Below are 15,651 nucleotides of genomic sequence, written 5' to 3'. Positions count from 1 at the left end.
TCTGAGATCCTTGGTATTGACACCTATAGCATGGTTTATACTTCGATATTTCAACACTGAAGTATCTTATACTTTGAGTGTCCGAGTTGCCTAACTTATCCCAGTCCAAGAGATTTAAAGATTGGCCTCAGTATCTTGAAGTTTTGTGCACAAATTTTCTCAAAAATGGACATTTGCAAATGATTATGCTGGGATTCATAGTCAGCTCATGTTACAGGTCCAAGGAGTTGAATGTATTACAAAGCTAGCCTCCTGGTTAACTAGGTCCCTAGCCCCTCATATATACTGCACCTAATTCTTCAGAAACAAGGGGTCTGACACTGATCACACATCCCGAGGTAGGTTTGTAGGCCTGTGAAAAAAGCCAGAGAAATTTCCCTGCCAAAGTCAGCTTAATTGAGATTTCCCCCTTCCCCAGTCTATTCTTCCTACCCCTCACCCCTATTTTAAAGATGTCATCATGGGTTAGCTAGGTGGTGCAGTGGACAGAGCACCAGCCCTGGCCCCAGGGGTCCCAGAGCCCAAATCTGGCCCCAGACACTAGACAACCCCCCCCCCCCCATTTGCTCCACAAAGAACAAGGATACACATAAATAAATGCTTTACAAATATCATCCCTTTATATTCAATTCTGACTTGTGTCCTCTGTGTATTCCTTACTAAAAAAGTTCTTATGAGTTGGAAGTATTAGTTTCTTATGTATGAATGTAAACAATTTAACCTTTTAATGTCTCTCATGATTTCTTATCCCTGTTTTTTTTTTTTTTTTGTTTTTTTCTGGTGACCACTGTTTATTTGGGGCTTGCCTGCCCTGCCCTGCCCTGAGGTCCACCCAGAGAGGAGGGGAGGGGGCCTGAAGCACATGGGGAGTGGGAGAAGGCACTAGATGCCAATGAACCCCATGGGGGCAGCATGTGATGGCACCTGGCTGACATGTGCATGTGGTTAGCATGTTAAAGCATGTACCATGCGCCAACAGGTCTCGGAGCAGTGGCAGGCATGGCATGTGATGTTTACAGGGGATCTGCGTGGGGGGGGGTAGGGCACTAGAGCAGGAGGATTTCTAAGGATGCTGGGAAGTGTGTGACTGGCGTGTCAGAGCATGTGACATGTTTACAGGGGTGCTGGGGGGCAGGGTGTTAGAGCATGAGGGTTCCCGAGCCTGTAGCTGGCACACACTGGACCTGGGAGGTGGGCAGGGCTGAGGTGGGAGTAGGGGCTCCTTGGTGGCCATGTTTGTATGGTCAGTGGTAGGTGGGACACCCAGGCACGACGTGTGACATCAGTGTCATGTGGTGCCTGTGCCAGAGGGTCCCCACATGGGGAAATGTGGCGGGGAGGGAGAAGGGGAGCAGCTTCCTGGTGATCTCTGTCCTGGGGGTCCCGGTGGGTGGACAGACACATGGGCCTCAGGAGTACATAGTCAGCTGCAGCCACTCCTGGATGTTGACACGAATCTGCCCGCTGCCGTCTTTGTCCAGAGACTTGAAGGCACGGAACATGGCGTCCAAGCGCACAAGGCAGCTGATGAAATTGTCAAAGTCCATATTCCCGTCCTCATCCGCATATCGCCGAATGATCATCTGGTACAGCTCTGGGCTGAGCTGGAAACCTGCAGCTGAAAAGGCTCCAGGAAGCTCGTTGCTGCCGATGGTTCCTGAGTGGTCGATGTCATACTGTTTGTAGATGGCCTGCCACTTCTTGATATTGTTCCAAAGGTACTTAAACTCCTCAAAGCCAAGTTTGCCCGTGGTGTCGCTATCCATGACTGCCACCATGCTCCGACAGGTGTAGATGCCAAAGCCGTCCGTCTTCAGGTCAGGGTGTCGGGTCACCACCTTGTTCAAGATGTTCATGAGTTCAGATGCGCTGACTTCCATGTCATCTCCGGCCAACTGAGAAAACAGCCTCCTGAACTGTCGCACCTCCTCACTTTCATTGGCCTCGATGTGGGAGAAGTGGGATCGAGGGGGCGGGGGCTCTGGGTTATAATTGGCTGCAGCTTCGCTGATGGCGCTGAGCCGCCTAGGAAGCCCATGGAGCCGCCTAGGAAGCCCATGGCGCCCCCCGCCCCGCCGCCACCGCCGCCGCCCCCTCCTCCGCTGAGCAGCCCCCCGATGACATTGCCGATGCCTCCAGCACCGCCGCCTCCACTGAGCAGCCCCCGGAGAGCGTTGCCCACTCCTCCTCCGCCGCCCTTCCCTCCCAAGAATGAATTAACCAGGAACATGTCTCCAGGACCGTGGTCTCGGCCTCAGTTTCCCGCTCCGGCCTGGCCTCCTGCCCTCCTCGCTCTCTTCTTATCCCTGTTTATCTTTTTTATGATTCTCCAGGGTCTTGTTTTTGAAAGTCAAATTTTCTGTTCAGTTCAGGTCTTTTCATCTCAAATTCCTGAAAGTCCTCTTTTTTGTTGAAGTCCCATTTTTTCCTCTGAAGGATTATTCTTAGTTTTGCTGGGTATGTGATTTTTGGCTGTAGTCCCAGTTCCTTTGCCCTCTGGAATATCATATTCCATGCCTTTTGGTCCTCTAATGTAGATGCTGCTAGATCTTGCTTTATCCTTATTGGAACTCCACAGTATTTGAATTCCTTTATTCTAGCTGCTTGCAATATTTTCTCCTTTTCCTGGGAGTTCTGGAATTTGGCTATAATATTACTGGATGTTTTCCTTTTGGGATCTCTTTCAGGAGGTGATTGATCAGTGGATTCTTTCAATTTCTATTTTAGCTTCTGCTTCCAGAATATCAGAGAAATTTTCCCTCACAATCTCTTGGAGTATGGTGTCTAAGCTCTTGTTTTGGTCATGGTTTTCAGGTAGTCCAATGATTTTCACATTATCTCTCCTGGCTTTATTTTCCAGGTCAGCTGTTTTTCCAAGGAGATATTTCACATTGCCCTCTATTTTTTCATTCAATTAGATTTTCTTTACCATGTCTTGGTTTCTCATAACGTCACTAGCTTCCATTTGTTCAATACTAATTCTTAGTCAATTATTTTCATCAGACAGTTTTTTAATCTCATGAGGGAATGAATCTAGATCACTGATCAGATAATTTAATATAGGAATTGTATAAAAGGGAAGAATTGTCAGATGTGATCTGTTAGAGAAGTACTTTAGTGGCTTCATGACTTGCATATTTAAGGTTCTTAAAGGGAAAAAATGCATTCCCCCCACCCCCCATTGGCTGTATTAATCCACAGTTGGGCCTTACTGTTCCATTAAAATTGTATTCTTCCATCCATCAATAAAAACTGGTGGTTAAAACAAAACAAATCAAAAAAAGAAAATTATTGTTCTACCTGAAAGCCATGATCAAAAAAAAGGGCCTAGATATCATCTTCCAAGAAATTATTAAGAAAAACTGTCCTGGGGCAGCTAAGTGGCGCAGTGGATAGAGCACCGGCCCTGGATTCAGGAGGACCTAAGTTCAAATCCGGCCTCAGACACTTAACACTTACTAGCTGTGTGACCCTGGGCAAGTTGCTTAACCCCAATTGCCTCACTAAAAAAAAAAAAAAAAACCAAAAAAAAAACAACAAAAAAGAAAAACTGTCCTGATATTCTAGAACCACAAAGTAAAATAGAAATTGAAAGAATTCACTGATCACCTCCTGAAAGAGATCCTAAAATCAAAACTCCCAGTAATATTATAACCAGATTTCAGAGCTCCCAGATCCTAGAGAAAATATTGCAAATAGCCAGAAATAAACAATTCGAGTATTGTGGAACCACAATCAGGATAACACAAGATCTAGCAGCTTCTACATTAAAGGATCAGAGGGCTTGGAATATGATATTCCAGAGGGAAAAGGAACTTGGATTACAACCAAGGATCACCTTCCCAGAAAAACTTGTATAATCCTTCAGAGGGAAAAATGGGAATGCAATGAAAGAGAGGGCTTTCAGGTATTCTTGATTAAAGGACCTGACCTAAACAGAAAATTTTACTTTCAAATGCAAGATACCAGAGAAGCATACAAAGTAAACAGGAAAAAGAAATCATAATGGATATTAAAAGGTTACACTGTTTACATTCCTACATGGGAAGATGATACTTGTAACTCATAAAACATTTCTCATTATTAGGGCAGCTGTGTGGAGTATATTGAGATAGCACAGGTAGGAGTTCAGTATGAAGGGATTATAACTTTAAGAAAATAAAATTAAGGGGTGAGAGAGTAATGCACTGAGAGAAAGGGAAAGGGAGACATAGAAGAGGGTAAAGTATCTGACATAAAAAAACAGTAAAAAAAAACTTATACAATGGAGGGTAATAAGAGGGAGGTGCTGGGGAGTGAGGGAACCTTATTCCAATTGGAATTGGCTCAAAGATGGAATAACATATACTATTAATTGGGTATATTAATCTATTTTACTCTGCAGGAAAGTAGGAGAAGAAAGAGATGGGGGAGGGAGGTGATAGAAGAGAGGGCAGATTGGGGGAGGTAGCAGTCAGAAGCAGAACACTTTTGAGGAGGGAAAGGGGGAAAGGAGATAAAGAATAGAGTAAATTGTGCTTGCTTCGGCAGCACATATACTAAAATTGGAACGATACAGAGAAGATTAGCATGGCCCCTGCGCAAGGATGACATGCAAATTCGTGAAGCGTTCCATATTTTTAAAATAAATAAATAAGCTGCAATAATGAGTAAGAAGCAAAAAAGAGCCCTCTCCATTGAGAGCTTCTATATCAATAGGGAAGAAGCCAATGCAAACTCAGATGAGGACAATACCCTCAAATTGCCTACAAGTGAAGCCTCACAAGGGAAGGTGAATTGGTCTCAGGAACAAAAAGCCTTCCTGGAGGAGCTCAAAAAGGATTTTAAAAATCAATTGAGAGAGGTAGAAGAAAAAATGGGGAGAGAAATGAAAGCAAAACAAGAAAACTATGAAAAAAGAATCAGCAGCTTGGAAAAGGAAGCACAAAGATTGACTGGCCAAATGGGAAAAAAAGTGCATAATCTCATTGAAGAAAACAGTGCTTTAAAAATTAAAACTGGACAGTTGGAAGATAAGGAATCCATGAGACACCAGGAATCAGTCAAGCAAAATCAAAAGAATGAAAAAATAGAAGAAAATGTGAAATACCTCATTGGAAAGACAACTGATCTGGAAAACAGATCGAGGAGAGACAATTTGAGAATCATTGGACTGCCTGAAAGCCATGACCAGAAAAAGAATCTAGACACCATATTCCAGGAAATTATTAAGGAGAACTGCCCTGATATCATAGAATCAGAGGATAAAATAATCATTGAAAGAATCCACCTATCACCTCCTGAAAGAGACCCCAAAAGGAAAACTCCAAGGAATACTGTAGCCAAATTCCAGAATTATCAGGTGAAGGAGAAAATACTCCAAGCAGCCAGAAAGAAGCAATTTAAATATCATGGAGCCACAGTCAGGATTGCTCAGGACCTGGCAGCTTCAACATTAAAGGACCGCAAGGCTTGGAATATGATATTCCGGAAGGCAAAGGAGCTTGGATTGCAGCCAAGAATCTATTACCCAGCAAAAATGTGCATTTTCTTTCAGGGGAAAAGATGGATATTTAATGACATTGGGGACTTTCAATCTTTCCTGGTGAAAAGACCAGAACTGAATAGAAAATTTGATCTCAACATACAAGACTCAAGAGAAGTTTAAAAAGGTAAACAGTGGGGGAGAAAAAAAAAGGTTACCCTATTAGGTTAAACTGTTTATATCCCTACATGGGAAGATGATACTCATAACTCTTAAAAATTGTAAATGTATTTGGGCAGAGAGAAGGACTTTACACAGAGGGTATAAATATAAATTGTCTTTGATGTGATGATACAAAAAAAAATTTTAAGGGGTTAAAAAGGGAGTCTATGGGGAGGAGAGGACAGGGGAGGTGGAAGGGGATGAATTATATCATATGAAGAGGTGAAAAAAAACCCTATTACAATAGAGGGAAAGACAAGAGGGGTGAACATTGTTTCAACCCTATTCTCATTAGATTTGATTCAAAGAGGGAATAACATATACGTTCATTGGGATAAAGAAACTTAACTCATTCTTTAGGGAATCAAAAAGGGAAGGGAAAGGGGGGGACTGATAGAAGGGAGGACAAAAGCAAGGGAGAAAAGGGTAAAGAAAAGAGAGGGGGGTGATAAAAAGGGAGGGCAGATCGGGGGAGGCAGGGGTAAGAAGTAAAACGTCGGTGAGGAGGAATAGGGTGAAAGAAGGGGGGAAAAGTACAAAGGGGGTAAATAGAATGGAGGGGAATAGACAGTCAGTAATAATAACTGTGAATGTGAATGGGATGAACTCTGCTATAAAACGGAAGTGAATTGCAGAGTGGATTAAAAACAAGAATCCTACAATATGCTGTTTACAAGAAACACATTTGAAGCAGAGAGATACACACAGAGTAAAAGTAAAAGGCTGGAGTAGAATATATTATGCTTCAGCTAAAGTAAAAAAAAGCAGGGGTAGCAATCCTTATCTCAGACAAAGTGCAGGCAAAAATAGATCTCATTAAAAGAGATAAGGAAGGAAATTGCATCTTGCTTAAAGGTACTATAGATAATGAAGTAATATCAATATTGAATATGTATGCGCCAAGTGGTATAGCATCCAAGTTCTTAAAGGAGAAGTTAAATGAGTTACAAGAGGAATTAGACGGTAATACTATACTAGTGGGGGATCTGAATCTCCCCCTCTCAGAATTAGATGAATCTAGCCAAAAAATAAATAAGAAAGAAGTGAAAGAGGTGAATAGATTACTAGAAAAGTTAGACATGATAGATGTCTGGAGAAAATTGAATGGGGATAGAAAGGAATATACCTTTTTCTCAGCAGTACATGGCACATTTTCAAAAATTGAACATGTATTAGGGCACAAGAACATCATAGTTAAATGGAGAAAGGCAGAAATAGTAAATGCATCCTTTTCAGATCATGATGCAATAAAAATTACATGTAAGAAAGAGCCAGGGAAAAGTAGAATGAAAATCAATTGGAAACTAAATAATTTCATTCTAAAGAATGAATGGGCCAAACAAGAAATCATAGAAACAATCAATAACTATATCCAAGAAAATGACAATAATGAGACAACATACCAAAATCTATGGGATGCAGCCAAAGCAGTGCTTAGGGGAAAATTTATAGCTCTAAATGCTTACATGAATAAAAAAGAGAAAGAGGAGATTAATGAATTGGGCATGCAACTTAAAAAGCTAGAAAAAGAACAAATTAGAAATCCCCAATTAGATACTAAATTAGAGATCCTGAAAATCAAAGGAGAAATTAATAAGATTGAAAGCAAAAAAACTATAGAATTAATCAATAAAACTAAGAGCTGGTTTTATGAAAAAACCAATAAAATAGATAAAATACTGGTTAATTTGATTAAAAAAAAGAAAGAAGAAAACCAAATTACCAGTATCAAAAACGAAAAAGGGGATATTGCCACCAATGAAGTGTAAATTAAATCAATAATTAGGAATTATTTTGCCCAACCGTATGCCAATAAATTTGACAATCTAAATGAAATGGATGAATATTTACAAAAATACAAACTGCCCAGGTTAACTGAAGAAGAAATAAAATCCTTAAATAAACCCATATTAGAAAAACAAATTGAAAAAGCCATTAATGAACTCCCTAAAAAAAATCCCCAGGGCCAGATGGGTTTACGGGTGAATTTTACCAAACATTTAAAGAACAATTAATTCCAATATTATACAAATTATTTGGAAAAATAGGTGAAGAAGGAGTTCTACCAAATTCATTTTATGACACAAATATGGTGGTGATACCAAAACCAGGCAAAGCAAAAACAAAGAAAGAAAATTATAGACCAATTTCCCTAATGAATATTGATGCTAAAATCTTAAATAAGGTATTAGCAAGGAGATTACACCAAGTGATCACCAGGATAATACACTATGACCAGGTGGGATTTATACCAGGAATGCAGGGCTGGTTCAACATTAGGAAAACTATTAACATAATCAACCACATCAATAAGAAAACCAACCAAAATCATATGATTATCTCAATAGATGCAGAGAAAGCTTTTGACAAAATACAACACCCCTTCCTAATAAAAACACTGGAGAGTTTAGGAATAGGGGGAGCTTTCATTAGAATAATAAACAGTATCTACCTAAAGCCATCAGCAAGTATTATATGGAATGGAGATAAATTAGAGGCCTTCCCAATAAGATCAGGGGTGAAACCGGGATGTCCATTATCACCCCAATTATTTAATATTGTCCTAGAAATGTTAGCTTTAGCAATCAGAGAAGAGAAAGGAATTAAAGGAATTAGAATAGGCAAGGAGGAAACAAAACTATCACTCTTTGCAGATGATATGATGGTATACTTAAGGAATCCTCGAGAATCAACTCAAAAATTACTTGAAACAATTAACAACTTTAGCAAAGTAGCAGGATATAAAATAAATCCACATAAATCAACAGCATTTCTATACATGGCCAACAAAGTCCAGCAGCAAGAGATAGAAAGAGAAATTCCATTTAAAGTAACAGTAGATAATATAAAATACTTGGGAGTCTACTTGCCAAGACAAACCCAGGAACTCTATGAACACAATTACAAAACACTTTTCAAACAAATCAAATCAGATCTAAATAATTGGAAAGATATCAATTGCTCATGGATAGGCAGAGCTAATATAGTAAAAATGACAATACTGTCTAAATTAATTTACTTATTCAGTGCCATACCAATTAGACTACCTAAAAATTATTTTATAGAGATAGAAAGAATAATAACAAAATTCATCTGGAAAAACAAAAAATCAAGAATATCCAGGGAAATAATGAAAAAAAATTCACAGGAAGGTGGGTTAGCGGTACCAAACCTGGAGCTCTATTATAAAGCGGCAGTCACCAAAACTATCTGGTGATGGCTAAAAAATAGAGTGGTAGATCAATGGAATAGGCTAGGCTCAGGAAATGCAGTAGTAAATGACACTAGTAATGTAGTATTTGATAAACCCAAAGACTCCAGCTTCTGGGATAGGAACTCAGTATTTGACAAAAACTGCTGGGAAAACTGGAAGATAGTATGGCAGAAATTAGTCATAGACCAACATCTTACACCTTATACTAAAATAAGGTCAAAATGGATACACGATTTAGACATAAGAGGTGATACCATAGTTAAATTAGCAGAGAAAGGAATAGTCTACCTATCAGATCTTTGGAAAGGAAAACAGTTTTTGACCAAACAAGAGATAGAGTATATTATAAAATGCAAAGTGGATGATTTTGATTACATTAAATTAAAAAAATTTTTGTACAAACAGAAGCAATGCATCCAGAATTAGAAGGGAGGCAGAAAGCTGGGAAACAATTTTTGAGGCCAGTGCTTCTGATAAAGGGCTCATCTCTAAAATATATAGGGAACTAAATCAAATTTATAAGAACCCAAGTCATTCCCCAATTGAGAAATGGTCAAAGGATATGAACAGCCAGTTTTCTGATGAAGAAACCAAAGCTATCTATTCCCATATGAAAAAATGCTCTAAATCTCTAATGATTAGAGAGATGTAAATAAAAATGACTTTGAGGTACCACCTGACACCTATCAGATTGTCTATAATGACAAAAAAGGAAAATAATAAATGTTGGAGAAGCTGTGGGAAAATTGGAACACTAATCCATTGCTGGTGGAGCTGTGAACTGATCCAACCATTCTGGAGAGCAATTGGGAATTATGCCCAAAGGGCAATAAAGCTGTGCATACCCTTTGACCCAGCAATACCACTGTTGGGTCTTTTTCCCAAATAGATCATGGAAGGAGGAAAGGGACCCACATGTACAAAAATATTTATAGCTGCTCTTTAGTGGTGGCAAAGAATTGGAAGTTGAGGGGGTGCCCATCAATTGGGGAATGGCTGGACAAGTTGTGGTATATGAATACAATGGAATACTATTGTGCTATAAGAAACAATGAGCAGGAGGAGTTCAGAGAAACCTGGAGGGTCTTGCGTGGGCTGATGATGAGTGAGATGAGCAGAACTAGAAGAACATTGTACACAGTAACATCAACATTGAGTGTTGATCTACTGTGATGGACTATATTCTTCTCACCAATGCAATGGCACAGAAGAGTTCCAGGGGACTCGTGATGGAAGAGGATCTCCAAATCCAGGAAAAAAAAAAAGAACTGCGGAGTATAGATGCTAAATGAACCATACTATTTCTTTTGTTTTTGATGCTGTTGTTTTTTTTTTCTATTTTGAGGTTTTCCATCACTGCTCTGATTTTTTTCTCTTATAACATGACTAATGCAGAAATAGGAAAAAAAAAAGAGAATAGAGTAAATTACATGGAGAGGGAGTAGAATGGAGGGAAATTCAGTTAGCAATATTAATTATGAAAAAATTTTGGAGCAATTTTGTCTGATACAGGCCTCATTTCTCAAACACATAGAGAACTGAGTCAAAGTTGTTAAAGTAAGAGGTTTTTCCCAATTGATAAATAATCAAAAGATATAAACAGTTTTCAGATGAAATCATCAAAATTATCTATAGCCATAAGAAAAAAAGTGTTCTAACTCAGTATTGGTTAGAGAGATGCATGTCAAAACAATTCTGGAGTACTACTTCATATCTATTGGATTGGATAATAGGACAGCAGAAGAAAATGGCAAATGGTGTAGAGGATATGGGGGAAATGAGACATTGATGCACTGTTGGTAGACATGTAAACTGATTCAAGTATTCTGTAGAGCAATTTGGAACTGTGGCAAAAGGGCTATAAATCCATGCATACTCTCTGACCTAGTAATACCACTACTAGGTCAGTATCCAAAAAGAGATAAAAATCAAAAATTTAAAGCACCTATAAGTATAAAAAATATTTATGGCAGGCTTTTTCTTGTGCAAAGAATTCAAAATTGAGGAGGTGCCCATCAATTGGGGGGAATGGCTGAACAAATTGTGGGATGAGATTATGATGGAACGCTATTGTGCTATAAGAAATGATGAGCCCGATGCTATCAGATAAACCTGGAAAGGCTTCCATGACATGATGCAAAGTGAGATGTACTATATACAAATTAGCAGCAATATTGTAAGGTGATAAGCTGTGAATGACTAGGCAATTCTCAGCAACAATCCAAGACAACTGTGAAGGACTTATGGAAAATGTGATCCATCCCCAGAGAAAGAATTAATGGTGGCTGAATACAGATTGAAGCATATTTTTTAGTTTCTTTTTCTTAAGTTTTTTTTTGCTTGTTTTCTTTCACAACCTATTAATAAGGAAACGTTTTGCATGACTATACATGTATTGAATTGCTTACATTCCTAACAGAGGTGTGGGGAGGGAGTAAGGAAGTGAATTTGGAACACAAAGTTTTAAAAATGGATGCTAAAATTGTTTTTACATGTAATTATGGAAAATAAAATTATTAAAATTACAAGAAAATTTCTAAGGTTAATACTTTTATCACCTTAAAGGAAAAGGATTATTATCCATCAATTCACATAGTACATTTGATAACATGGTGATACTTATTTGCCTTTCTCATTAATTGGTTAAATTGATTAAATGATACATGGCTACTAATCAGTAAAGGCTATCTATGATATAAGGGTGGGCATTGAATAGAAAATACCTGAAAAGACTCAAGACAATGGCCTTAGAGAAAGCTATTCACACCCAGCCCCTAAGGGGTACTTCTAAGACCCTGACAAAGAGCTATAGCTTTATCCTAGGCAGCAGACTTGTCAATTCATAAGCAGGTTTTGTGAACAAATCTAGTCTCACTACATTTGCATCCCAGCTATAAATCCAACTTGATCACAAGGAATAATTTTTATATCAATTGCTTGAATTTTATTCATATTCATTAATGTTAATTCATTAATTGATGTTCATTAACTCTCTCTCTCTCCTTTCTCTCTTTCCCTACTACTTTCTCACCTTGATGCCCCTCTCTTTCCTTCTACTTGTGCTTCTCTGTTTCAGGTAGTAGGACTATATTCATGTCATAAAATGTGCTTGGTAGATTGCATTCTTTCTCAATTTGGTTAATCATTTCTGCAGTATAGAAATCATTTTTTCTCTAAATTCATTTTTCTCCATTCTCCCGAGGTAAGATGTTGACTGTGGACACACAACATACTTAGAGAAGGTGATTTCCCAATGGACCAATTCCCTCAAGACTATAGTCATTGAAAGTTCTCCATCTCTCATTGTATTTATATATCTTTTCCCCATGGAAGTGCTCATTAGTGGAACCCATCAGTCCTGGGCTGAAATATTATTATTTCATGCCCCTAGTTCCAATTCCTCATTTCTGTTAGCTTTAGCATTCGCCTGTCCCACCCTTCTTTCTGAGAGACTGATTCATCATTCCTTTACTGCTTACCAATGGATTTGATAAAGAGGCATTACCCATTTCCCTTAGTTAGCCACTCCCCCTTTCCTCACTTAATTATTATTCAGAAACACAGTTTTGCTACACAGAAGTAGTGGAGTCACAAGATGAAGGGTCTCATGAAATGAAGACTAAGAACTGTAGTGCCACTATATTGCAGTCTGTGGTGGAAGTTAGAGAGGGTGACAGAAGGTGTAAGAAGACTGGAAATGGGGAAAAGTGTTATCCAGGTTACAAAGGGCTTGGAAAGTCAAATGGAGGATTTTATATTTGATCCTAGAGGTGAGAGGGAGACAGTGGTGTTGATTGAGAAAGGAGGTGTCATGGTCAGACCTGTACTTTAAGCAAGATCACTTTGAGGATGGGTGATCAACCAGAATGCTACTGCATTAGTCTGGGTTTGAGGTGATGACTACCTCTATGAGGGTGGTAGTATACTAGAGGGGCATTACACGGGTAAAATTAACAGGTTTTTGTAAGATGTCAGATATGGGGGATGTGAGGGAGGGAGGAGTCCAGGATGATACCAAGATCACAAGCCTAGGCAACTGGGAAGATGTGGGAGCCTTGACCAGTCAGAGAGAATTTTGAAAAGGGGGAGAGTTTGGGTGGAAAGGTGATGAGGTCCATCTTGGATGTATTGAGTTTAGGAGGTCTGTAGGTCATCTAATTTGAGATGTCACATACATAGTTGGAGATGAGAGGATGGAGGGCAGAAGAGTATTTCAGGTTGGATCAATACATTTCAGGATCATCAGCATAAAAGATGAAAACCGAATTCATGGGAGCTGATGAGATGACCAAGTGATTGAAGAAATAGAGGGCCCAGGAAAGTTCTGTGGAAACTCATGGTTTTCATGCTTTGGTAAAAGAAGAAAGAAGGAAAAAGGTGTTATCAAAAGGGCCACCAGCTTCAGAAAGGCCAAGTAATATGAGGACTGAGAAAACAGCCTTTAGATTTAGCACGAGGAGATCTTTGGTAACTTTGGAGAGAGCTGTTTTGGTTCAATGAGATTAGAAGCCAGACTGCATGGAGTTAGGAAGAGAGTGAGAGGAGAGAAAGAGGCACTGAGATTATAACAAGGATCTTAGCTATGAAAGGGAGGAGGAAAACCGCAAGTGCTAGTGGGGTTGGACAGAGCAAGTGAAGGCTCTTGAGGCATAGGGAGACAATTTCCCCATGTGTGACTAGGAGTGTGGTCATGCCTTAAAGAAAAACCAGCCAGGTTACTCCTTTGGGGGAAAGCTCGGTGCTACAGTGAATAAAGCACTGGCCCTGGATTCAGGAGGACCTGAGTTCAAATCCAGACTCAGACACTTGACACTTCCTAGCTGTGTGACCCTGGGCAAGTCTCTTAACCATCATTGCCCTGCCTGAGAGAGAGAGAGAGAGAGAGAGAGAGAGAGAGAGAGGGAGAGAGAGAGAGAAATGGGACATGCTAGTGGAGATGGAAGAAAAGGAGTCAGAGAAATGCTTCCAAGGGGAATAAAGGAGCAAACCAGAGAAATTTATGCAAACAAATTGAATTGGACATATATAAGGAGCATTTGAGGTCAGGAAGATGCTGTTCATAAGTTAATAGCAAGGCTTCTATGTATGGTCTGCTTCCTTCAACATCTGAGACTCCTTGAGCTTGCTGTAAGAACGTGGTCAACAGTTGGGTTAGTTGGGAACAGTAAAAGCAAGATCTATAAAGATTGAGCTAAAAGCATTTTTCTGGCCATCACCTTCTTATCTCAAATCCTGCATTATAGGAGCAGTAAGTATTGGATTTGAGGAAGCTGGTGGATGTAAAACTTTCAAGGCATTTTGTACAGAGGTGATATTGAGGCCTTTTATTCTCTGGCAAATTGCCACACTTTGTGGAAATGCCAACTCTATCTTTGGCCAGTGCTTCATCAGACCAGAGAACCACTTGACACAGAGACCTTCTGCCTTCTGCCAGGTGCTCCTTGAGATTGGGTCCCCTCTGGCCAGTTATTATCCATTCTTCAGCTTTATAATGCAGATCATATTCCAGGAAGGGACTGACAACTAAAATTATTAATTACCATTTAAAATGATGGACCTATTTGCTATGATGGAAAACCACAAGAAGTGGAATATGTTCTTTTTTTTTTCAAACAGCATACTGAAAGGGGATTGTTCCAGTATAATAAGGTATCAACTTAACCAACCAGCCCTCATTTAACTGTCTATTGCATTAGGCACTGGAAATTGAGTCAGTGAGCTAGCATTTATGAAGTACCTACTATGTGCCAGATACTATGTTCAACTCAGGATATAAAGAAAGGCCAAAAAAAAAAAGAACAATAAAAAACAGTCTCTACTTTCCAACAGCTTATATTTTGTCAGTGGAAAGAGCATATGTATATTACATCTTTCATAGATCTGAGATTTCATCTCGGGGTTTGACTATGAAGGTCAAATGGTTTCTGTCAATTTACAATTCTGGATTGTTATCTAGGGCACTGGTGGGTGAACTATATGGCCCACAGTCACAAAACCAGAACTTGCCACCTGGTGTCTTTGACTACAAGATGGTTCTTTTCACAATGTACTGTGTTGCAAATGTGTGTCCTAAATATATACAAATTTTTATGTATGATATATCATGGCAACCTGCAAACCCAGTCCTAAAAGCCCATCTCTGTTTTTTGGAACAAGATGCTTCATTTTTTCTTCTCTATATTTATTCTCATCTATATGATGAAAGAGAACTGAATAATGGAAATAAAGACAACAGAAATTCAATATGCTGTGAGCTGAATTTATTATGTGGAAAATGGAAAGAAGAGCATTAGTTCTTTGGAGAAATGATTCATGTTAATCTAACAAGTTTAGAGCTACTATCTACTGCTGAATGTCAGAGGCTGATAAGTTGGCAGATGGAGAGATTCACAAATTTGTAGATTTGTAGATTCATAGATTGAGTCAGTCTTCCAGGCAAACCTACAAGAAAACAGATAATATTGCCGATGTTTTAATTTGTCATATTATTTTGCAGTAATCTGTTCCTGTTATCAATGCTATTAGTGGCTCAAACTAGTCTGAAGCAACCTCGATGTATTACAGAAATAGATAATCACTTAATGATTCTGTTGATGTAGATTTTGTTTGATAGAGACACATCTATTCTAGCTAGTCCTCATGACTTAAGTCCTCATGACTTCAGAATCTAGTCTAGCCTAAGTTAGCTGAACATATATTAAGAAAGCTCCCAAGTTCCTAGAAGTGTCATTTTGTTTTGTCTATTTTCCAC

General features: G+C 39.1%; 1 non-coding gene and 1 pseudogene across 1 annotated transcript; one reads left to right on the top strand and one right to left on the bottom strand.

The window, feature by feature from the left end:
• Positions 1 to 778: 778 nt before the first annotated feature.
• LOC122730431 lies at positions 779 to 2,252 on the bottom strand (annotated as a pseudogene).
• Positions 2,253 to 4,514: 2,262 nt separating this feature from the next.
• Positions 4,515 to 4,621, top strand: LOC122733168. The gene has a single exon (XR_006353760.1). It is a non-coding gene; the product is annotated as a U6 spliceosomal RNA (small nuclear RNA).
• Positions 4,622 to 15,651: the final 11,030 nt, after the last annotated feature.

The sequence above is a fragment of the Dromiciops gliroides genome, chromosome 6 (genome assembly GCF_019393635.1).
Source record: "Dromiciops gliroides isolate mDroGli1 chromosome 6, mDroGli1.pri, whole genome shotgun sequence".
Taxonomy (NCBI): Eukaryota; Metazoa; Chordata; class Mammalia; order Microbiotheria; family Microbiotheriidae; genus Dromiciops; species Dromiciops gliroides.
The sequence above is the reverse complement of the archived record's forward strand: the minus strand, read 5'-3'. Positions and strand labels throughout refer to the sequence as shown.